This window comes from Ambystoma mexicanum, chromosome 8 (genome assembly GCF_040938575.1).
Source record: "Ambystoma mexicanum isolate Mex_15411 chromosome 8, UKY_AmexF1_1, whole genome shotgun sequence".
Taxonomy (NCBI): Eukaryota; Metazoa; Chordata; class Amphibia; order Caudata; family Ambystomatidae; genus Ambystoma; species Ambystoma mexicanum.
In genome coordinates, this window is record NC_090929.1 from 1,391,236,435 (window position 1) to 1,391,261,270 (window position 24,836).

At 47.4% G+C, this 24,836-nt stretch overlaps 1 long non-coding RNA gene across 1 annotated transcript; it reads right to left on the reverse strand.

Annotated features, from left to right (window-relative positions):
* Positions 1 to 3,483: 3,483 nt before the first annotated feature.
* LOC138473043 (uncharacterized) lies at positions 3,484 to 20,864 on the reverse strand. Its single transcript, XR_011268716.1, has 2 exons — positions 16,206 to 20,864; positions 3,484 to 16,100 (listed from the first exon to the last, which is right to left on the reverse strand). It is a non-coding gene; the product is annotated as an uncharacterized lncRNA (long non-coding RNA).
* Between the last annotated feature and the right edge of the window lie 3,972 nt (positions 20,865 to 24,836).

The window sequence follows — 24,836 nt, forward strand, 5'->3', positions numbered from 1 at the left end:
TGATAACATTTGTTGCATAATAGAGAGACACACCAGTATACATATGGTGTGTAGGGAAATTTGTGAATAAGTGCAAAGAGGCCATGTATGTTACAAGGCCGCTATGTGAAATGTACAGTGAATGAGTACTGCGAATGTACATATGAAGGAGTACGCCTCATGGAGTAGATTGAATGGAGTGTGAGCCATTACAGACAATTTTGATATTTGGTTTTTAAAGTATTGGTCTGTTTACCTCTACTGAATATCTATAGTGTAGGAAAACAAATATATATTGTTTTGAAATTTGCTGAATCGTTGTCTGCCATCCTCCTGTTCTCAGTCAATTTTTTGTTCATACCTATTGTGGACAGACTGTCCACAATGGGTCCTTCATGATCTCACCACCATCTTCCTACAGGCTCCTGCCCTTTCTGCTTCTCACGCTGGTGAATCACTGTGGCTCTGGAGACCTGCTCTTCAGTAGCGAGTGAGTTGGAAACTCGCAAGCTTCCTTGTTTATGCTTACTACGCCTTCTGCAGGTGTTATGCAGGTTGGCGACATTCCCTTGACTGCTTATTTGTTCCTCTCTATTCTTGTATATCTTACTGTTGCTCGTTGAGTGCACGCTAGTCAACGTACTTGTCCCAGTGGATTTGTTATTTTGATTTAAAGGGTTACGTTCTTTATCTATGCGCTAATTATATCTATTCAGTGTTTCTTCATCCCAGTCGGTGTTTAAATGTTTGATATTTTAGAGCATCCCATGTTGGCCCAGTGTGCACAGCATTCGGGCGTTCCTCACGGGAACGGAAGTCCTTGTCCTCTAAGGGAGTTTCTCCTGGTGAGGTACCACTTGCCTCGACCCTTAGGGAGGGTGTTGCAGAACGGGCTCACCTCCCTAGTCTCACAGGGGGGCAGGGGGTTCACCTCTTGGGAGAAGGCACGCATTCCCTCAATTTGTCACATGTGCTACTGCCTTTTTTCCATGAAGCACATCTTCAATGAAGTCTATGTCTTAATCAGATTCATTTGTTTCTATACCAAATGTATTTGCTGCCCTGTGCAATAGATCATTGTACAAACATTGATCATATGGTGGTGGGGGGGAAGAGGGGTGAGGAGGCACCTGATAAGTGTACTGGCCGATATATATGCATCTTCTTCCAAGACAATTGGGTCTCTTTATGAGTGAGCCGGTCCGGAAATAAAGGTGCCAGTAACAAGTTACCGTCACCTTTTTTGGACCAGCTTACTCAGTGTTTGCTGCTAGGGGCTCTGAACTACCGGCAGGCCTCACCTGCCGGGAGTTTAGGCCCTTACCGGCATGTTTTTCACTGAAAAAGCGGCACCGTTACCAACAGTGCTTCAGGGTTCCCATTCCCACAGAGTCCCGGCAATGGGAACTTACCGTACCGCCGCCTCTTGTGATATCCCAGTAGCACCAGGATGTCAGGCAGTGCTAACGGTAATACACGGTTGGCGGCAACCTGCCGCTAGCACTGACAGATTACCGCTAACCTCGTAATGAGGGCCAATGTTCTCGCCTGAATAGCCCTCTTGGTCTATAAACTCTACCTTTTGCTAAATTTCCCGATTTTTACTTTGTCCACTCACTTGGTACAGAGCGTTTTCTTTTAAGGATATGTTTCTCTATAAACTCCTCAAAAGAAGTTACTTTATCCACTGTTTTTTAAATCTTTGCTTTGCCTATTTACCTTCTCCAGAAGGGTGTTCATCTTCTGAATCAAAGTCAAAAGCTACCTTTTTTTTCCACTGCTTGAGATAAGCCACCCTGCCCCTGCAGGGATGGCGTGAGTATTTATGGCTTGTCTGCGTGCGTTTTTTTTACTGTATTGGCATTTTTGACTTTGATTCCTCTTTTGAGCCACAAGTCTTTATTATTGTCAGACGCCGATTTGGACCGATGGTATTCCCTTTTACGTTTGGATGCTGACTGAGACACGTGTTTTGTTTGGCCGTCAAGCTTTTTTTCATTTTAACAACAGCATTCTCCTTCATTCACCCTTTTTCAAGCTATATATCTTCTTGTCCGCATGTTCAGTCTCCAAAGCATGACCCGACGTTCACCCTCCAGTGATAGGGAGAGATTGTTGGGAAAAAGTCTTTCCTCGGTTTGTGGCTCCTCAGCATCGTTTTCGAGGCAGACACTACCCTCTTTGGCCTCGAAATATCATGCTTCTGTGGTGGATTCCACTTGTTGCTTTTAGGACTGCATAGTGTATGCTGCCCAGAGCTTTGTCCGGCGCTCTTTCAGTGTCTTCATCTTGAAAAGCTTACAAGCTCAACACTTCACCCTGTGATCCTATAGGAGACAGTTATTGCATACTTCATGCATGTCTACCATGGGGCGCTTGGTGTTGCAGGAGGGACAACATTTAAAAGGAGTAGCCTCCATCAGTGACGAAGATGGACGAGAAGTCGTAAATATTTTTTTAAAGGGATATAAAGGTATTCTAGATTGGCTAACTTTATGTATGCAACTTAGCCCTCTTCCCCACTCTCTCTACTATTTTCAGTTAGTCCTAGAGTTATAGGACTGTGGTCGGCATCAAGCTTTAAGTCAGCAACCGGTGACAGTCTCTCAAAATCACAGCTGAGATTACCAGTCAAAAGTATAGTTCAATTTTTCTTTGAGGATGAGCTTTTATTCTATAACTACAATTAAACTCTGCAATTTTGAGATTAATCCGATGGCAGACAAAAAAATCAATCTGAGGACGTCAAGGCATGAAGGAACATTGGTAACTGTACACGTAGGCTAGGGATAGCGTTGCAGATACGCTCTTGTCAACACACTTTCTAAATTCAAAAACAATGACAATTTAATTTGCTGCAACAACCACTGGATGTTGCCTATGCATAGTACATTCTCACACATCAGAAATTAAATTAAAAAATATATATATCACAAACATTACATACCTCAAATTGTCTTTCTGATGCTTGCATCTGCTTAGATTCAAATGCTTTGCATAGGCCGACAGCTAGTGCTAGGTGCGGACTATTGCATGACTTGTTTTCGAAATTAAAAAGGGACATCGACAGGGTGGGTTTGTAATACTATCCCTACTGTGACTCGTACTGTACTCACGGTCCTTCAAGCGTCGCAGTCCACAGATTGTTGTGTTTCTGACCAGAGGTTGCATGAAGTGTATACTCAACTCAAGTATAAGAGAATGCAGGTGTGAGATGTCTATGTACCTTCTACTCCCAACGAGGGGAAGAAGGGAGTGCACATGTGAATCTAAGCAGATACAAGCATCAGAAAGACTATTACAGGTATCTCATGTTTGTCTTCTGAGGCTTGGGATCTGCTTAGAATCACATGCTTTGCATAGACTATCATGCAGTACCTAAAGAAGGAGGTGGGTGGTTAGAAGGGACAGAGGCAAAATATGTCTTAACATTGCTTTGTCCTACTGGAGAGTCGCTCCTAGTCTGGGTGTTGTGGTGGGGTCAAAAAAGAGGCAGACACAAAGTTTTAATTTTATCAACATTTGTCATGTTTATTAAAATTAAAAGGGGGATGAGATAAAGGTCCCTCTGTTCCTATTGGAACAAGAATGTCTCTGCCTATCAAACTAAAGCTAAAGAAAATTGACCTTGTGTCCAAATATATCTGATCCTCACACTAAAATACAACCAAACTGTGTAAGGTAAATGTGTCTGTTTTCAGTTCATCCAAAAGTTCACAAATTTGACTCCAACAAAACAATAATTGCATCCAGGGTTTGACTCCATCCCCCTGAATTAATTTAGGAAGACTTGTTACAACAATATTCTATTCAGCTCAATTACAAATATATTTTTCATCCAACACTTTGCTCAAATGGCCAAAGTAAATGTCTCTTCCATATAACACTTGTTCAAAACCAAAGAAACTGTTGCTCTTATGATGAAATAGTCTTCTCAAGATGTTAACATGATTGCTTAGGAGGATGTAACAGTCTTTTCCACAAGAGGTTAACAAGTGTTTCTTTCATAGTTTTTTCTTAAGTGGTCAAAGTAAGTGTTTTCCTCATATAATACTTTTTTATGAACTGGCATAACAAATATCTCTTGGTGTACAATACTTTGTCAGGATGATAAAGTACATTTTCTCTTTCCATAACACGGTTTAGTTCCTGCCAGGAATGGTTTCTACTTTACACAACTGTTTATGTGTGTCTGTCTCTCTCTCTACGCTTGTCACAATCTTCGTTCCAGGTTTCTTCACATCGACATCCCATGTGAGGAGAATTGCAAAAATATTTCCCTGTTCTTTGCTTATGGCAATGTGGGTTCCAGGTTTCTCTAAACTGATATCTCACGCGAGGAGAATTGCACCATTTTTCCTTTTCTTTCTCTTCTTCAAAGTCTTTTGGCTGGTGGCACTGCGGGTTACAGGTTTCCCCAAACGTACATCCCATGTGACGAGAATTGTACCCTTGTTGCCCATCTGTTATACTGGGTCAGTATTCAAATTGCCTGCTCAGGTGTCCTTTATCTTTATAACACGTCCCTGGGCCCCCACAACTCCTTTTGGCGGACTCACCAGGTGAATGTGTGTCTTTAACGAAGAACTGGTGTCGGGTCAGTTTCCCCATTCAGTCTCTCTTGGTTCCCGCGTTGGTCTCTCGCGCCTCTGAAAATGGAACCCTTGCGGTTCTGTACGACCGCGTCTCACTCGGTACTGCAGCTGCAGATTTTCCCCAGAGTCGTCCTCTTCCGGTACAAAATGCCTCCAGGTGGGTGCCTTTGAGCATCCTCCCTCTTTAGCACAGCTTGTTGCTGTGACTCTGCTTCTGAGCTTGTCTCCCGCTTCGCGTCCTCAGTGGCTTTCTACTCCTTCTCCTTCCTCCCAGCTGCAACCACCTCCTCTCCTGCTACACCACGGTGCATAGCCAGACGCACCATTTTTAAATCTCCAGCACAGCCGATTTGTTGAACTAGTCTTCATCTTTGGCTTAAGGTTGTTCCTATTGAGCATTGACTCTTCTCTTCTTTGTCCCAGTACCATAGTTATTATGGGAATTGAAGTCCATATTGGTTTCAAGCTTTCCAAAGCTATATTGCTTCAAATGCTTGTTGAATTTGAGTTAATCAAAATTAGGAGTTTTGTGAATATTAGTAGTTGCACTACTTGGCTCCACTTTCCAACATGCCATTAGTGTTTCAGGGAGATTGAAAAATCAGATGTTAATGGAGTTACCACTTCCCCCTGATATGCGTCTCGTCCCAGATGATCTTCGCTCATAATACCACCCCTAGGGCCAGGATCAGGTAGCGGCTGAGGCCAATACCGGGGTTTCACTAGGATTCATCGCAGTGCCCACACAGTAACGTGGAGTGTATGTGTGAACTAGCACCAGTACCACATTTAGAGTGTTCTAGGTGTAAATGATAGTTTTTTGTTAGATAACTAGTAGAATTGTTGTATGCAATTTACAATTAATTTAGAAATGGCTGCTTTGGAAACAGGAAAACAAAAGAGGTGGTGGCTGGAAGGTTTAGAATCAACCTTAACCTCTGGCATTGCTCTGGGCAACCCTGCAGACCATCGGTCTTCGCCTTCCAAGCCATTACAAAAGGGGAAGACAATATGCAAATCTGGCTTGGTCCCACCCCAAAAGGGGCAGTCCCACCCTAAATGCTTGGTCCCATCCCTTCTGTAGGAGACCACAAGCATCCCGAGACATGTTTCAGCCTCGTTGGGCCTCATCAGTGAGGAGTAGCTTGGGTCTCTAGGCCCAGCAGGCACGGGACACAAGATCCGCTTCTCTTCCTGCATCTAAGGAATCAAAGACATGTTCTGTTTTCCTGACTGGTTTTGTCTTATTCAGATAGTACATGACGGCTCTCCTAACGTCTAGTGTATGGAAGGCTCTCTCTCCAGAGTTCTGGGGGACTTGAAAAAATGCTGGCAATTCAGACATCAAATCTAAAAATGAACTTTGGTTTAAACTGTGGGTGTGTTCTTAGGACCACTTTGTTCTTGGGTATCGTGACAAAAGGCTCTGACACTGATAACGCTTGGAGCTTACTTACCCTTCTTATAGAGGTGATAACTATAAGAAAAGCGGCTTTGTAAGTGAGATCTTTGAGGCTTGCTTTATGCACGTGTTCGAAGGGGAGACCCATGAGTTTACTAAAGACAATGTTTAATCCCACCTGGTGGGTGGATTTGCAATGAGTTAATACATTATTTTAACCCTTTCCATGAAGGCTTTCACAACTGGAATCGTCCAACGAGAAACATTGCTGTGATGTAGTCTATGCAGATGAAGTATTATGGAATGGAACACTAGACCTGAGTCCAACAGGTGCAGTAGATAGTACACTATGATAGAAGGTGAACAGTCAATGGGATTAACAGACTTTCTACACCATAAGACAAATCTTTTCCACTTGTTAAAGTAGCAGTGTCTAGTTTTAGATTTGCATGCTTCTTTTAATATGTCCATGCACCTAGGGGGTACATTAAGGTGCCCGACCTCAGGAGCCAAAATGCTAAATTGGTTTTTTTGAGGGTGTGGATGAAGGGTTGACCCTTGGTTCTGAGACATGTTGTAAGGGCTGGTCAGTCTGATTGGTGGGCAAACGGACATCCTGAGTAGGTGGGACGTGCCAAAATTGGAGCAATCAGGATAATTAAGTGTTCCTGCTTTCTCTTGTGGATTACTCTGTTGAGGAGTGAGGTCGAAGGGAAAGCGTACGCAAATATCCCTGACCAACTGATCTACAGTGCACTCCCCTTGGATTCCCTCTGGGGGAACCTGGAGGCGTATGCGTGGCATTTTGTTTTGTTGCAAAGACATCTATGTGTGGCTGACCCCATTGCGTGAGAATGTTGTTCATGATGTCCATGTAGCTTCCACTCGTGTTCTGAGGGTAGATCTGTATTTCTGCTTAGTTTGTCTGCTGGGCAGTTGTGTTCCCCTGTAACGTGTTGCAACACGAGTAAGATGTTATTCTGGAGGCGCGATCTCCAAATCTTCTGTGCTAGTCCAGACAGATTTAGCAAATGTGTGCCACCATGTTTGTTGATGCAAAAAATGGTGGTTGTGCTGTCGGTGAGAATGAGTAAATTGCCCTTTGTCCACCACTTAAGTGCTGACACCACAGTCTGCAAAACTACCACTAGATAGTCCGACTCACCTCGAGACCAGTTTCGCTAGCGATTCTTGTATTAGATGCCTGTAGTCTTGCATGTGGCACAATGAGGATGCATGATGCCATCATCCCAAGAACACGCATCACCTCCCTGACTGTTATCTGGAGACCGGCTGTATACAATTATTTGATCCATCATGTTTTGGACCCTCTCGTTGGAGGGGAACACTAAGGTGTCTTCTGTTCAAATGATTGCCCCCTAGGAATTGTTGGACCTGGCTGCGGTCTAAGCTTGATTTTTTCTTGCTGATGGAAAATCCTAATTGAAACCGGTTTTTCGTCTCCTGTGTGTGCTGCCGACACATGTGTGGTGTCTCCTGCTATGAGCCAGTCATTCAGGTAAGGGTACGCTAGGATTTCCTATCTGCACAGATGCGCATCCACCACTGCCAGTACCTTTGTGAAAACCTGAGGGGGGCTGATGCAATCCCGAAGGTTAGTACTTTCAACTGGTAGTGTGTGGATCCCACTTTGAACCTTAGGTACTTTCTGTGAACCTAACATTGAAATATGAAAGTATGCATCTTTCATATCCAGTGTTACCATGTAATCTCCCTTCTTTGGTAACGGAATGACCTCTTGTAAAGTCATAATTCTGAACGTCTGAGGTTTGCCATATGTATTTGCAAGTCTTAGACCTAATACTGGGCATTTGGGTTGGTCTCTCTTTGGAACAAGGAAGTACACAGAATAAATACCCTCGTTTACCTTGGATTGAGGGACAAGTTCTATGGCTCCTTTTTCTAGTACAGCCTCTACTTCTGCCTTGAGGATCTGATGATATTCCAGAGACATGTTCCTGTTTCTTGGAATACGATTCTGCTGTATTTCGTGGAACTCTATGCGATATCTGCCTCTCACAGTTAACACCCACTTGCCTGTTGTGATCCCCCCCCTCCCACACATGGCAGAAGTTGGGAAATGTGCCCCCTCCTACACGGGAGGGGACATGTAGCTGTGAGTTATTGCTTGGAGGGGGTAGCTAAATCCCCGGTTTGGCCTCTACCCCTACTATGCCCTCGCTTGAACTGTCTCGCAAAGGAGGATTGGGAGCTTGACATCTGTCCTTGATTAGCATGCCATGTTCTGGTGCCTGCGCCTGAGAAATAGCTGGACTGTGCTGCTCTTGAATATCCTTGCAACGAAAAGTGCACTTATAGCCATTAGACACCTTTGTATGAGGGGTTTATTAGCGATTTGACTTAAGGTCTTTAGCGTCTCATGCTCTTTTTTTTTTTATAAGCTGTTTATAGAGAGTCATTCACTGCTTTCCCAGACAGAACGTAGTTTCTATGGGCATATTGATCAGAGTGGCTTCGGTCTCAGGATTGAAGCCTGAGTTTCTAAGCCATTTGTGGCGTTTGAGCAGGGTTCCCTCGGTCACCACCCGCCCTCTTGTGTCTGCGGAGTCTAGATAATTTTTAATGATGGCGTTAGCAGCTTGCTTGCCCTCAGCCAAGGTTTTGAGGCTCAGAGATCAAGGGCGTTGGCACCCCACTAACCTGTTCTTCCACCCGATCCTATTGAGCCCTATAGAATCTGGCCGTAAGGGCTGTATTGCTGGCAATACTCATCTAGTGTGCCACAGAAGTCACGACTATCTCTACGAGAGCATATATCTTTTTGCTCTACTTATCCGGCGGCGACTCAGAAGTGGCTCTGAATTGGCTTTTCAATGCACGGGTTGACTGCTCTAGTAAGAGCAGGGATTGAAAGTGAAGGTGAGAGACTTCTGACGGACTGTAACAGAGGGATATATTGCCCGGTTTCCTCTCATTGAGGATGTTATCGACAAAAAGTCAGTGTCTTCCTCTGACACCTGTGTGTCTATTTAAAACAATTCTGCTGCTCCCTTGAGGTAGTTATAGAGCAGCTAGTCATCAATAGGTGAGTTAGAGATGGGCTCTTGTGTGACATCTGGGGATGGATCAGTATAGTCTTAAAGCTAATCGGGGTCTGTGTCAGAGTCGTCTCCTAAGAAGACATCATCCTCGTCAGCATCTAACTCAGTAAGAGACTGCTCATAGGGGTCAGTCTGTTGTAACCAACAAACTTCTGCTAGAGTCCCCCTTTCTCCCTGTGAAATGTTATGTTTGATACAGTGTTTGTTTAGGAAATCTAGAAATGAAGCCATTTTATCCATAGTACTCTCAAACCTCTCTCTGGTCCTGGGACCACTAGACGGGGTATCTTGGAGAGGAAACACTATTTTCTCTTGTTGCTGTATGTTAGACCTTCTCTGGAGTGCCTCAGACAATGGGAAGGTGGTTCCTATGTAACCTGATCCTTGTGTATCAGTATTCTTTGAAACAGTGTTTTGGTGCCTCTGTTGGGTAGGTGTTTGTGCGGGAAGAATAGCGTGGAACCACTCTTGCTCAGCATTGGTTTATGTTTGGTATTGTGCACCGAAGTACGAACACTGGACCCAGCAGTCTTCTGAAGTGATGAGCTGTCTGCTGAGGGGCTAGGTTCTGCAGCTAATGTGCTACTTTTGGACGGGACCACCGAACGATGAGTAGAGGGGTTAAGATGTCTATGTTTGTGCATGTGTCAGTGCCTTGTGGGGCACCACCCCTTCTGTGTGTTTAATGTGTGTGCACTTCTTGACAGACGACCCCTACATAGCAGTGCGGGGCGCCTGCCTTCCAGAGCTGGGGACGAGCAACAGGGAGTCTCCCGGTCGGTTGTCTCGCCAGTGTCATTTATGGTGACATGGCTGTCTTGTTCAGCCTCTGATCCCTCCACACTGGTGGGGTATTCCGATGATGCTTCAGCCTGCATTGCGTCAGCTGCCCAGTGCTTCAACTATCAGTCTTTAAGGGTTTTTGACCAAAGGAGCTTACACACTTTGCACCTAGTTTCCTGGTGGTCCCAAGGGAGGCAGTGGTTACACACGTTTTGTGTCCTTCCAGGGAAACTTTTGGTTGCAAGAGGGACATTTAAATGGACAATCAAAAAAAATTGTCCACAGGCGCCCCTCTACGAGCACGAACACAGCCCATTGACCTGTTCTTTGGGACGGTACCCACTCGAGAGTCCGCAGTCACACTTTAGCTCACTGTACCTTTCACAGATGGGAAATATCCATTTGCATATCAGTCTTTGTCCCATCCACAAGGGCAGTCCAGCACCTAAATGCTATGGCAATTCCGTTGTGAACAAGAGTACCAACAGCAACCCCATACACGTGTTTCAGCCTTGTTGGGCCTCATCCGTGAGGTGGAGCTGTGCCTCTCTGAGCACAGTGAGCAACAGGTCCACGTCTGGATGACCCTATGAAACTTAGGGTGACTAAACCTAAGTCCCTTAAACAATCAGAAAATAGTCCATAGGCTCCCCTCTATGAGAACGAACATGGCCCATTGACCTGTTCTTTGGGAAGGTATCCACCCTAGTAGTCAACCTAAGTTTCCCAAGGTCATCCATATGCGCACTTTCTTTTAAGGGGAAGGTCAATTAAACTACATTTGTATATTCCACGTTAAGATACATGTTCACTTACTCTATGTATATTTGCTTGAAAACATGTACCTAGATGTATATTTCTTTTTGTGTGTCTTTTGTAAGTGGTTAACATTTAAATAAAACACCTACTGTACAAAGTAGAATTAATCTTTAAATAGTATCTGTTAGGAAGATTTCTCACACAAGTGCTTAATTCCATCTTCCTTGGAGCCCTCCAGCTCTTTTGCTATATTTTGGGGCTTTGAACTTTTCATTTCCAATGTGTTTTACTTTTGTGCTCTTTGGTTATGGAGTTTTTAAAGCAACTCCAGTGGCATCATCTTTTTCTATGTGTCACACTGCACCTTCAGTGCAGTAGCACAGGGGTGTCTTTCAGGCTCCCCAATGTTTAAATAACTTCCCTAAGACGGACTACCGTCTCCCAGGGCATGTAAAGTTAAATTGACTTTACTAGTCTCTTAAATGTACTGACCCAGCACACCCTATCTTACTATAGAGTGCTGGAGGGGTTCCTTAGCTTCACGAGTCAAAACACTCATGTAACAGTAAAATGTTACCTTTTCCTATTTTAAATGGTTGGTAGCAGTGGTTTAGATCAATTACCGTGATTTTTCCTCAACTACAAAGGCTTGTCCTTCCCTAAACATTCATCAAACCATTGGCCTAGCCAAATTCTTTAAAAATCTGTGGCAAAGACTTTACCATTATATACCAGAACTGTGCTATCCTATACAAAAGACTCTGAACCATTGACTTTGGCCCAGGCCTGTTGAGAAGAATTGCTGGTTGTATTTAACTGAAACCTTTTGCCCTACCTATGAATGTATTTGGGCTGTCTATTCTTATAACCATGTCTTTTCCTCCCTTTTCTAAGTATCTAAAGTGTCATTTTGCTCCTACTTCATTTTTTAGCTAAACTTGTTCAGTTACTTACCAGTTGGATTTTTGTGGTGTATAAGTGTGTGATATTGAGACGCTTATACTGGTGTAATATTTTATAAATGATTGAGTAATCAAATGTATATTCTTTTACCAAGAAACCTTGAGTAAGTGTTTACTTGAATCACTGTATTGGTTGGTCCTTTATGTAACTTGTTCTACTGCTCATTTGAACTCTTGATAAGCCTGGCTGCTTAGCCATCGCTACCACTTTATTGTGTAGTATGGCCTTGTACCAAAGATGAAATTGTGCTTACACTTGTAGTCCTAATTGCCTGTAGTGTTCCCAAAGGGTACTGCAGGTGATTCTGCCTAACAGTATCCAATTTATTTAATTTTTTTAATTCTGTTTATTAATGGTTTTAGCAGATACAACTCACTTTGCAATCACAGTATCGTATATGTGTGTTGTGTGATACATTACAGTTATCTTGTAGTATATTAGCATTTACATGGTGACATCATTGTCCGGGGACATTTCACATAAGTATATTCTAAACGGGGCCCATATATCCTTGGGGCGATTAGTTGCAGGTACAGTCGTATATTGTTCTTCACGTTCTTCACATTCATTCACATATGACAGTGCTCGTAGAAAATGTTCAATACTTGGCGATTTAAGCAATTTAAAATACACTTTTCGCAATTATACATGAAACATTAAACAATCTCCTGATGGTTTCAGTACTCTTGCCGATGTCACCAAACAGGTATTTTTGGGGAGTCATATAGGTCGGAATCTGCGTTATCTCCTCTATTACTTCTGCCACTTTTCCCCAAAACTCAGCCGTCGGACATTCCCAGTACATATGAAATGACCCCGCTTGAGGTGCTTTACATTTAGGGCAGTCCCTAGTCCCAACAGTTGTGAATTTAGCTATTTTGGCTGGGGTATAATGAAGTCTGTAAAGGACCTTAAACTGTATCAGACGTAGGCCTGCTTTCATCGATACGGTTTTGGTGAGCATACAATATTGAGACCATTTCTCATCTGTAATGGTCGTTTTCAAGTCACTTTCCCATTTAGTCTTAACATCATTCATTATGGGGGAGTGTGTCTGTGTCAATGCATGTTTTAGAAATTCCCAGCCCCGTGTCGGATGTCGCTACTTGTAAGCATCGGTGTACTGGGGGGGTGTTCATCTGGAAAGAGTGGCCACCGTGTGCTGAATGCTGATTTCATTCTGTAGTATTGGAGTGCTCCAAGCGCCCCCCCCTCACACTATGTCACGGAATTTGTCTATGCTCACAAACTTCTCGTTCTGAAACATGTCACGCATTTTAATTTCCTTGTGTGGATCCCACAGCCGTTGTAGAGATTTATCTAATGTTGGTGGGATGTCGGGGTAGTTCCAGAGAGGGACATCTGGGGTGTCTATTTTTAATCTTTTATATAGTGTGCCCCATGCTCAAACCGTACTCCTCACAGATCATAGAGACATGTATCTTTGTATTTAGCATTAAAGATAGTGGACCGTAGGTCAATAGGGGATGCAGTGAATTTCTCTAGCCAGATGTGGGGTGAGCGATCGGACAAGCATACCAATGCTTGGCCAAACTGCGCCTGTGCTTCTTGGAAATACAGTTCAAAATCTGGTGCTGCAATTCCCCCGGAGCAGTACGGTTCGACCATTTTCTCCCATTTCATTTGAGCGGTTTTGCCATCCCAGAGGAACGTTACAACCATTGAATGTAGCTGTGCAAAAAAGGCTCTCCCCGGCCATATAGGCATGTTTATGAAGAGATAGAGCAGTTTAGGGAGGATGACCATTTTCAAATGGCAACTCAGCCGGATATGGATATGGGAAGCTTGGCCCAGGTCTGGAGCTTAGCACCAAGCAGTTGTAGGACCCGTTTGTGATTGTCTATATATAGTGTCTATCTCTGGATACTAACACACCCAGATACCCTATATGATGAGCTGACCATTTAAGCCCCGAGGTTGCCATCGGGCATGTGGTGGCTGGCGTCAGTGGGAAGATCTCAGATTTTCCTCTGTTCCTGACAGGTGTCAGGTTAGTTTCGGGATCTCAGATATATAAAAGGATATCATCTGCATATTGTGAGATAGATTGGGGAGGACCAGACATTCGTATCCCTCTGTCCCCGTGTTTCTGCTTGACAAATAGTGCCATAGGCTCTATGGTGAGTGCAAATAGTATAGGTGAGAATGGGCAGCCTTGTCTGGTTCCCCTGCCGAATGGGAATAGTTCCAAGATCGTGTCATTGGTAAGGACTTTGGCACCCAGTACTGTGTACAGCAACTGAACATACCTAACAAAGTTAGGGCCCATTCCAAATTTCTTTAGTACTGAGAGGAGGTATACCCATGACACCGAGTCGAATGCCTTTTCCGCGTCTAAAGACACCGCCACCGCACTTGCTTGAGGGTTTATTTGCACCATTATGCCAAGCACCCTGCGTAGGATTAACGCAGTGAATCTAGTGGGGATGAACCTGCATTGGTCTGGATGGACCAGAACCTGCATGTTAGGTAGCAGCCTGTTTGCGAGTACTTTGGAAGACACCTTGGTGTCCACATTAATTAGTGAAAGAGGTCTATAAGATGACATATCCTGTGGAGGACGTCAGGGTTTCGGTAGCACTTATTATTGCTTCCTTCATAGTTTCACAGTATCCAATTTTTTAAATACATTGACTTGTGTGTATGTCATAGATGATGTCATTAGGTATGTCATCAGTGATGTCATACTGGCCATAGGCTATGCAAAAGGGGGTGCAAAGTTAAGGTGGCTTTAGCTGACTTTCAATGGTTTTGTTGTGTTAAGTTCCCACCTTAACGTCCCTGCAACTCCGCTACATGCAGAAAGTCGCCAGCACTCACTCCTTGTGATAAAGCACTCAGTCCAAGTTTGTATCCACAAAATCTCTATTAGGCTTTAAGGTGGATAAAAAGAACAGTGTGTGTGTGTATATATATATATATATATATATATATATATAGTACATTACTCACCATAATTGTATTTCTGATGCTTGTATCTGCTTAGATTCACATGTGGTGCATAGGCCGACATCTAGTGGAAGCTGCAGAGTATTACAGTTTGTTTTTCAAAACTCGAAAATGGGTGTCGACATAGGGCTTGCCAGTAATACTATCCTTAGTGTGACGTCCACTGTACCCATGAGCCCTCACGCGTGTAGGACCCTCAGATTGTATTTTTTCTGACATGAGGTAGCATGAGGAGTAGCATGAGTACAGTTTATCCAAGCAGATAGTTAGATAAGACTACAAGCACCCATGCACCTTCTCTCAGAGGGGAGGAAGGGTGGGTCGCATGTGAATCTAAGCAGATACAAGCATCAGAAATACGATTACGGTGAGTAATGTATACCTTCTGAGGCTTGTGGAATCTTCTTAGATCACATGCTGTGCATAGATTAGCGAGCAGTGTTAGAAGAAGGTGGTGGGATGTGAGAAGGGTCATGAGCGAACAGATGTTTTTAGAACCGCTTGTCCCACTTGAGTATCTGTCTTGGAATGAGTGTCAATGCAGTAGTGCTGAGTAAAAGTGTGAATACAGCTCCAAGTAGCTGCTTTGCAAATTGTGTCAATGGGTACATTTGCAATGAAAGCCAGAGTGGCCCCAGTGCCTCTTGTAGAGTGGGCTCTTGGCGTAAAAGGCAGAGTTTTATCCGAAAGGGAGTAACACAGCTGGATACAATTGATTATCCACTTCGAGATGGCACCTTTAGAGACGCGATCTTCCTCTCTGCCTGTAGCTACGGAGACAAACAGTTGGTCTGTTTTTCTTAGCGGCTTGGTCTGGTCTACATAGTAGAGGACCGCTCTTCGCACATCTAGAGTGTGTAGTTTCACCTCAGCAGAGCTTTTGGGTTCTTGGAAGAAGGCCGGAAGCTCAATGGACTGGTTAGCGTGGAATTTAGAAATGAACTTAGGTGAGAACCTAGGGTGTGTTCGTAGAACCAGTTTATCTTTATGAACAGTAAAGAAAGGATCATGCACTGACAGAGCCTGAATTTCACTGACCCTTCTTATGGATGGAATGGCTACCAAGAAGGCAGTTTTATAGGTAAGGTGTTTGAGACTGGCTTTATGCATGGGTTCAAAGGGGGGGCCCCATGAGCTTAGTAAGCACCACATTAAGGTCCCATTCTGGTGGTGGGTTTGAAATTGGAGGGTGGAGTCTCTTTACCCCTTCCATGAAGGCTTTAACCACTGGTACTTTCCACCACAAAACCTTGTTATGGGAGGTGGTGTAGGCTGACAGCGCCGCCAGGTGTACCTTGATAGAATTAAATACCAACCCTGCATCCAGCAGGTGGAGCATGTAGGTGACAATATTGGAAGGAGTGCAATCAACCGGGTTGATTTGCTTATTCTGGCACCAGATAACGAATCTTTTCCATTTATCAAAGTAACTGTTACGCTCACCTGGCTCCCACAGGGGCGTCGAACTGGACAGCTGCGGTTTCCACCCACGTGACGCGTAGTGCAGAGATGACAGACTGGACTGGCCCACCTAATTTCGTCTGCTTGACCCGTAGAAGTATTCTCCTGAAAGTGGAGAAAGCGAATTAGCCACCCGTGGATTTGAGTGATACCCCCCCCCCCACTGTTCTCCCCTCTAATCACCTCCGATGTCTCCTTTTATATTCTCACCTTAGGTTTTTAAAAAGATGAGCTCTCCATCCTGCGTGGAATGCAAAGGGCGCGTGGATAACCAGTTACTTCACTGGTCCGAAGGAATTGGGGATTTCCAGAACAATATTGACTCTGAGGTTCCTGGCGAGGAGCCGTAAGTATATAGTTCGTATGAGTTCAAAATGTCCGACTTTCACTCTTGTCCGATTCCTTGCAGCTTGTCCCAAGAGAAGATTGCCTCGTGGCAGCTGGTAAGTCCAGGTAACAGTCTGTATTACCCTACACTGTCTGGCAAATGACACCTGTATGTAATCTGTTGCTTTCTCCCTTATTACAGTTGCAGAGTGAGAAATTATGACGTCTTGAGGAATGCCTCCGGCGGTAAAATCAGGTAAGTCTATTATGGTGAAAGAGATTCCCTTGGTTTGTTCTTTCGGCTCACCTGGCTGTCCTTTTGGTCCTTTTAGGTGCCAGAGTTCGGCGAAGATGAGATGGAGGCTGCGCCGGCCCGTGGAGATGAAGAATGCCTCCGGCAGTAAAATCAGGTAAGTCTATGGTGGTGACTAATATTGCCTTGTTTATTCTCTCGGCTCACCTTGTTGTTCTTTTTGTCCCCCTTAGGTGCCGGAGTTCGGCGAAGAAGTGATGAAGACAGAGGTGGATCGTGGAGGTGCTGCGAAGGCTGGTGGGTATAGCGCGGCGCTGCAGCAGGCGATGCAGCGTGCATCAAATAACGTCTTTCTTCCTGTTCGAAGGCGCGATGGATCCAGAATCAGGCGAGGAATAAAAGTATTGTTCTTGTTCTAACTTTTTTTCCTTCTTTCCCCTTTTTTCTAGGAGCTCCAGACTCGAGGCGGGCGTGGCAGAAGACTGGATGCTGATTTGCAGGCACGGTGAGTGTTACGTTGCAGGATGCAGAATAACGCGAGGCGTGAGCTGCTCTTCGGGTGTGGGTTAAATAGCCTTCAAAGTAGTCCCAGAAGTTCCCAAGACCACACCCGAGTAAGAAAATAGTCCCTGAAGTAAACTAGTCCCCCTTCAGACTTCACATTGGCTTGAATGCTGAGCAGCATGGTCTGCATGAGGTAAGTGAAAGCAAATGAGCCTGGCGCCTATGGCGCCAGGACTGACCCCTTTTATGAGCCTGGCGCCTACGGCGCCAGGACTGTTCCTCAGATAGCCCCTAGCCGGGGCTGCTGGATTTTTCCCAAGTATCTGGATGCCTGCTCCCGGGACAGATGGACCTGGTCCAGATGCCCGGGGGTAGGCATCATGACAGCAACAGTGCCTTGTGTTTGGTTTCCTAGATTCTTTTAGGATGTCCATGCATCTCTGTGGTAGGTTGAGATATCCAAACTCTGACTTCAGGACCCATGCTGCTAAGTTCATTGAGCTGGGTTGAGGATGCACTGTTTGACCTTGGTGCTGGGATAGTAGGTTGTGCCAGCACGAGAGTCTGATAGGTTCGCACACTGCTAGTCTGCGTAGGTGTGGGAACCATGGTTGCCTCGCCCACATGGGAGCAACTAGGATGAGCCTCATCGATTCCCTGTGCATCTTGTTGACTACCTTCCTTATGAGAGGATTAGGTGGAAACACGTAGGCAAACATCCCTGACCAGTTCATCCACAGGGCGTTCCCCTTGGAGTCTGCCTGGGGGAACCTGGATGTGAATCCTGAGCATTGTCCGTTTCCGCTTGTGGCGACTAGGTCTATAGTGGGGAAACCCCACTGTGAGAAGAGGTCTTCTACGACTTTCCTGTGTAGACACCATTCGTGTTCTTCTGGGAGGGGATCTCTGCTCAGAGCGTCTGCTAGAGAATTGAGAACCCCTGGAACATGTTGAGATGACAGGTAACTGAGTGCCCATGTCCAGATTTTCTGGGCAAGCCTGTACAGATTTGGCGAACGAGTCCCGCCCTGCTTGTTTATGTAAAACATAGCTGTCTGTTAAGATCTGCACTGACAGGTTCATCAGGTGGGGTTCGAACGCTCAAAGCGCTCTGAAGACTGCCAGCAGCTCTAGCAGATTGATGTGATTCTTGCCCACTGTGTGAGACCAGAGACCCTGCGCTGTGTGGTGAAGGAGGTGTGCTCCCCACCCCGATAGGGATGCGTCTGTAGTGACTACAGCCTGCATCTCCAGATCGAAAAAGGGTTTCCCCTTTGACAGGTTCTCTCTCATCCACCAGTGAAGACTTTGTACAAGCGTTGGTGAAACAACCCCTAGATCACCCCACTGACCACTTGCCTGAGACCATTATTTCGCCATCCATTCCTGCATGGGTCGCATGCGCAGGCGCGCATGTGGAACCAGGTAAATACAAGACGCCATCATGCCTAGCAAATGCATCGCATTGCGTACCCTTATCTGACGACCGGGCTGATATTGAGGAATTTGCAGTAGTATATTCCGAATTCTTTCCTCTGATGGAAAGGCCAACCCCTCTTGAGTGTTTCGCACAGCTCCTAGGAACTGTTTGGAGGTGCTTGGCACCAGGCTTGATTTTTTCTCGTTGATAGAGAAACCCAATTCGAAGAGGAGGTTGATAGTTCTTTGTATATTGGATCTGCAAATTACTGGGGTTTCCCCCGTGATGAACCAGTCGTCCAGGTCAGGGTACACTGGGATTGCCTCCCTGCGTAGGTGCGCTGCCGCCATCGCCAGTAACTTGGTGAATACCCTTGGAGCCGAGGCTATACCGAAGGGCAGCACCTTGAACTGGTAGTGCCAACTGTCCACCTTGAAGCGCAAGAATCTTCTGTGCGCTGGGAACATGGAAATATGAAAATAGGCATCTTTCATATCCAATGTTGCCATGTAATCCCCTCTTTTTAGGAGGGGGATTACCTCTTGGAGAGTAGAAATGTGAAATTTTTGGGGCTTGACATACTTGTTTGCAGGGCGTAAGTCTAATACTGGGCGCATTTTTGGCACAAGGAAGTAAGTTGAATAAATACCCTTGTTTACCTGGTTGCCCAGGACGAGTTCTATCACGTCCTTTGCGAGAAGATTGACGATTTCCTCGAGGAGGATCTTTTGGTGGTCCAGGGAATGTATCTTTTGTTATGAAGGGTGGATGCGGGGGCACTCCAGCAGTTCGATGCAGTATCCTGCGGACCCTGTGGACAGCACCCATCTGTCCAATTTGATCCCTTCCCATGCTTGGGTGAAGTTGGAAATGTGCCCCCCTACTGGGGATGCGTGGGAAGGGACCCTGAGCAAAGCGTCACTGTTTTGCAGGAGGCGTACAGCCTCTGCCTGGGCTGCCTCTTCCTCTACCACGGCTCCTTTTATTACCTCTGACGTAACTTTGGGTAGTCTGTTGGTTGCCACCCCACGATGTACCCTGTCCCTGTGCGTAATTGGAGCCCCTCTGGGAATTTTGGCCACGTGAGCGACGAAAATTACTATACCCTCTTTGATTGGTGGTTTTTTTTGTCAATTGTCCCAGGGACTTCAGAGTATCGTACTAGTCTCTGGCAGTTTTGAGTGTGTCCTCTACTGCTTTGCCAAACAAGACATTCGGTTCCACCGGCATGTCAATAAGGGTAGCCTGGGTCTCGGGTTTAAACCCTGACTGTGTTAGCCAAGCGTGCCTCTTAATGACAGTGCTCTCTGCTATGAGCCGGCCTGCATTATCTGCGGCGTCAAAGGTCGTCTTCAGAATGCAACCGGACACGGCTCTACCCTCCGACGCGATCTGGGCTAGCTGGCCCTTTAGTGGTTCTGGAGCGGAATCAATGAGTGCAGCTACCTGCTCCCACTGGTGGCAATTATAGCTTGCCAGCAGAGTGGTGGTATTGGCGATTCTTGCCTGGTAAGCGGAAGTGGAGGCCACTTTCCTTCCTAACCCATACATATTCTTGCTCTCCTTGTCTGGGGGAGCCTCAGATGAAGATAGAGGTGTCTGAAGTCAGGCCCTGAGCTGGAGTATTAAACCGAGATCTCTTATTAGGAGGCTGAGGGTCCTTGGATCCTAAAGAAGTAGCATTGTCAGGGGTATAGCTAAGAAAATGCTGTGTTTTTTTTTCATAAACATTGGCCAAGGAAGACATTCTCCTCATCACCCTGTCTATGTCCTCAGTGCTCCATTCTCTGGAACTGGCGATGACAACCCCCTGTTGTAGTTCCTCTTCTAGTCCCATATCCTGAGGAGTGGGCGAGATGAGCCTGGGTGTAGTGACTGGGACAGGGGTCTTAGATGAACAAGTTACTCTCTTACCTGGTAACGTTCTTTCGATGGGATGGTCCGACGACGTATTCCATATCTATGACAGTAATCACCACAGCTGTGCTGCTTCGGAAAATCTTTCGGCGTCTGCGTCCTGTGTGGATGACGTTGATACGCCGTCATCACCAGATGTTATAAGTAGGATGCACGCCGCCCATAACCTCAGTTGTAGTTTTTTCCCAAAACGTGTGGCACCAATGTTCTGCCGGTATGACCACAGAAAGCCTTGCGGAAACGTAAGATGCAATCGCAAAAGAAATTCTGTAGCGGGGTAGGAAGAGAGGGAGCGATATTGGAATACGTCGTCAGACCATCCCATCGAAAGAACGTTACCAGGTAAGAGAGTAAGGAACAAGTTACTTACCTGTAACTGTTGTTCTCCAGCATGGATTCACATGCTCATGAATATTCCCCGTCGTCAGGCCGGGAATCCTCGATATAGAAAAAATCAGTATCAGTTTTGTTTCTGATCTGTCTTTCTCAGTAGTAACCAATCACTGGTCTCTGGGTCATACTGCCCCCAGCCAATGACTGCCCTCTCCCTAAGCCCCGCCCCTGGCAGCCATCCTCAGATTTGGTAGCACGTGAAGTGGCAGTATGACCAAGTGAAGAGCCGCAGAGGGGTAGGCGGGAGGGTTCGCATGTGAATCCATGCCAGACCCATGCTGGAGAACAACAGTTACAGGTAAGTAACTTGTTCCTTCTCCAGCATGGGGTCTGGCATGGATTCACATGCTCATGAATATAGGAATACATAGCAGTATACACATGCACAACCACGGGAGGTGGCAAAAGGCTCAATATCAAGCAATACAACTCAACATTAAGCAAGTCTTACCTCCTCACCAGGCTCACCTTAGGCAAACAGGTTGCGCAGCACTGCCTGGCCGACTCTGGACTCCTCCCTGGAATCCTGGTCGACGCAGTAGAATCTTGTGAAGGTGTGCGTCGACCTCCATGTAGCAGCCCTGCAGATGTCGAGCAGGGGCACACCAGACAGGAACGCCGTAGTAGCAGCGATCGCTCTGGTCGAATGGGCCCTCGGACGGCCTGGCAACGGTCGGTTTGCCAACCAGTGACAGTGCATGATGCAGCCGGAGAGCCATCTGGAAATGGAAGTCTTCGAGAGAGCCTTCCCTTGATTCACAGGTCCAAAGTTCACAAACAGCTGTGATGTCTTCCGAAAACTCTTTGTGCGGTCGACGTAGAACTTCAGCGCTCTAGCTACATCCAGCGAGTGCAGAGTCCTCTCAGCCGGCGACGGGAAGAAAACTGGCAACACCAAGGGCTCGTTGAGGTGGCAGTCCGACGGCACCTTGGGCATGAAGGAGGGGTGCGCCCTTAGCACCACCCTCGTGTTGTGAAAAGTCAAGTATGGAGGCTTGCAAGACAGGGCCTGGATCTTTCCCACTCGTCGTGCAAAGGTGATGGCCACGAGGAATGCTGTCTTCCACGGCACTGAATGCATAGGCTCGAATGGGGCCCCCATGAGCCTAGTCAGCACCACGTTGAGCTCCCATGCCGGGGCAGGGGCCTTCACCGGCGGGAATGATCGGAACAGTCCTTTCATAAATTCCTTCACCAGTCGATGAGACCACAAGGACGCCCGTCCTGTAGTTCTGGTGCAACGTGAGACGGCAGCCAGATGTACCTTGATGGAAGCGTGAGATAGGCCAGCCTTGGCCAAAGACAATAGGTACGGCAATACTTGAGGGGCTGTAATCCGGAGAGGGTTAATCTTCTGTGCACGGCACCAGACAGAGAACCTCTTCCATTTGTGTCCGTAGCACTTGAGAGTTGAGGATGCCCTGGCCTTCGCAAGAACCTCTCTGCAGTCGGCCGGGATGTCCTATCTTCCAAACTCTAGTGCTACAGGAGCCAGGCCTGCAAGTTAAGCGACTCTGCTTCGTGATGAAGAATGGCGCCTCCTTCTCTGGAGAGAAGATCCGCGTCAGTCGGCAGCTTGACTGGTGTGGACGCTGACAAGCCCAGAAGGTCCGGGAACCAGATCTGCCTCGGCCACGCCGGTGCGACGAGGATCATCCTGCACCGGGACCTCTTGAGCTGGTTGACGAGCCGGAGTAGCAACGGCAACGGCGGGAAAGCACAAAGGAACAGGCCATCCCAGCGGAACGAGAAAGCATCGCCCATGCTCCTCGGTTGGGGAAACCTGCTGGCGAACCTCCGGCACTTGGAGTTCACTGCCGTCGCGAAGAGATCGATCTGGGGGTTCACCCCATCGTCGGAAGAGTCGGTCCACTTGATCCTGGCGCAGTTCCCACTCATGGCACGAGCGCAGCTCTCTGCTGAGTGAGTCGGCGATGGTGTTTTTTATCCCTGCCAGATGAAAGGGTACCAAAAACAACCCTTGGGCGACGGCCCAATGCCACAGATCCTGGGCTTCCTTGGATAGGGCAGGGGATCTGGTTCCGCCCTGCTTCCGAATGTAAAACATTGTGGTGGTGTTGTCGGTGAAGATCCTCACCACCTTGCCCTTGAGGGACGGAAGGAAGGACCTGAGGGCCCAGAACACTGCACAGAGCTCCAAGATGTTGATGTGGAGAGTTTTCTCCTCCAGGAGCCAAAGGCCTCTCGCGTGGAGACCCCCGGTGTGCGCTCCCCAACCTTCCAGGGAGGCATCCGTCGTCACCGTCACCTGGTGGGCCGGGGCTAGGAAACCTGTTCCCGCCGTCAGATGAGAGCGGACACCCCACCATCGTCGAGCGGGATACTGTCCTCGAAGCTGCCCGTCGTCTGGATCCGGTGGGCGTCGAGGAATTCTTGCAAGGGCCGCATCCGAAGTCTGCAGTGGCACACCAGATAAATGCAGGAGGACATCATTCCCAGGAGGGACTTAATAGACCTCACTCTGGCCACGCCCGTGGCTAGCAGACGTTGCACCTTTCCCAGGATGGTCCTTATCCTTTCCTCCGACGGTGAGGCCCGCCGTGCCACTGTGTTGAGCTGTTCTCCCAGAAACAGGGCGACTTGCGACGGGACCAGGTGGGATTTTGGAAAGTTGATGGAGAACCCCAGGTCCGTGAGCAGCTGGATGGTCTTCGCAGTGTGTTCCACGGCAAGCTACCTTGTCCTTGCCCGTATGAGCCAGTCGTCCAGGTAGGGGTAGACGTGGATCCCCTGCAGGCGCAGCCACCGGTGCTAGGCACTTGGTGAACACCCTGGGTGCCGATTTTAATCCGAACGGGAGGGCCTTGAACTGGTAGTGCCGCCCTTTGACCACGAACCTGAAGAACTTTCGGTGCCTCTTTAGAATAGGGATGTGGAAGTATGCATCCTCCAAGTCCAACGACGACAGGAAATCGCCCTCCTCCAGCTGTCCCAGGGTGACCATCCGGAACGTCTGTGCCTTGATGTATTTGTTCAGTCGTCGCAGGTCCAGGATGGGACGCCATCCTCCGGTCTTCTTCTTTACAAGGAAGTATCTTGAGTAAACTCCGGAGCCCCGAAGCCTCTTTGGAACGAGCTCGATGGCACCTTTCCTGAGCATCGCCCTTACTTCCAACAGCAGTTGAGGGACGTGATTTTCCTTCCTGGCCACAGGAGGAATGCGGGGGCACTTCTTCTGGAACTCGAGGGCGTGCCCCAGGGCCAGGGCGTCCAGCACCCAACGGTCGGTGGAGATGGACTTCCACACGCCGACGAACTTAGTCAGCCGGCCTCCCACCGGGGTGCTTCGGCGGGGGCCCGACCCGACGGTCGGTTCAATCTTGCTTGGAGGCCGCTTTGCCTCCTTGACCACCTTGGCGACGACGGCGAGATCCACCTGACTTGCCGCGTCCCCTGTAGGCCTCCTGCGACGACGATCTTGCCGCTTGACGGTACGTAGAGGAGTTGCTGCCGGCTCCCTTGGAGGCACCCTGTCTGCCTCCGGAGCTCTGAAAGGACAGCCGTCGCTGGTGGAGCACACCCAGTGCCCGGGCCGTCTCTGTGTCCGTCTTGATCGCCTGAAGGGACTCATCAACCGCCTTGCCAAAAAGGTTGTTCCCATCGAAGGGCATGTCCAAAACCTTGGTCTGTACGTCCTGGCGGAGGTCCGTCGCCTTGAGCCATCCTCGTCGTCTCAGGCAAACGCTGTTGCCCAACTGACGGAAACCGGTGTCGGCGATGTCCGTAGCCACCGTAATGGGGTGGTCCGAGGCAATCTCACCTTCCTGTAAGAATTCCAGGGCCTCAGCCCTCTTGGTGTCCGGAAGGAAGTCCAACAAAGGGGCAATCTTGAACCACAACTCCCTGTCGTAGCGGGCTACGATGGCCAGGGCGTTGGCCGCCTTGATGGTCATTGCTGCAGATGAGATGACCCGTCGTCCCATCGCATCCAGCTTCCTACCCTTGCCGTCCGGCGGGGAGGTTGAAGTCGAGGCCAATGCCCCCCCGCTTTTTTCTTGCCCCGCCG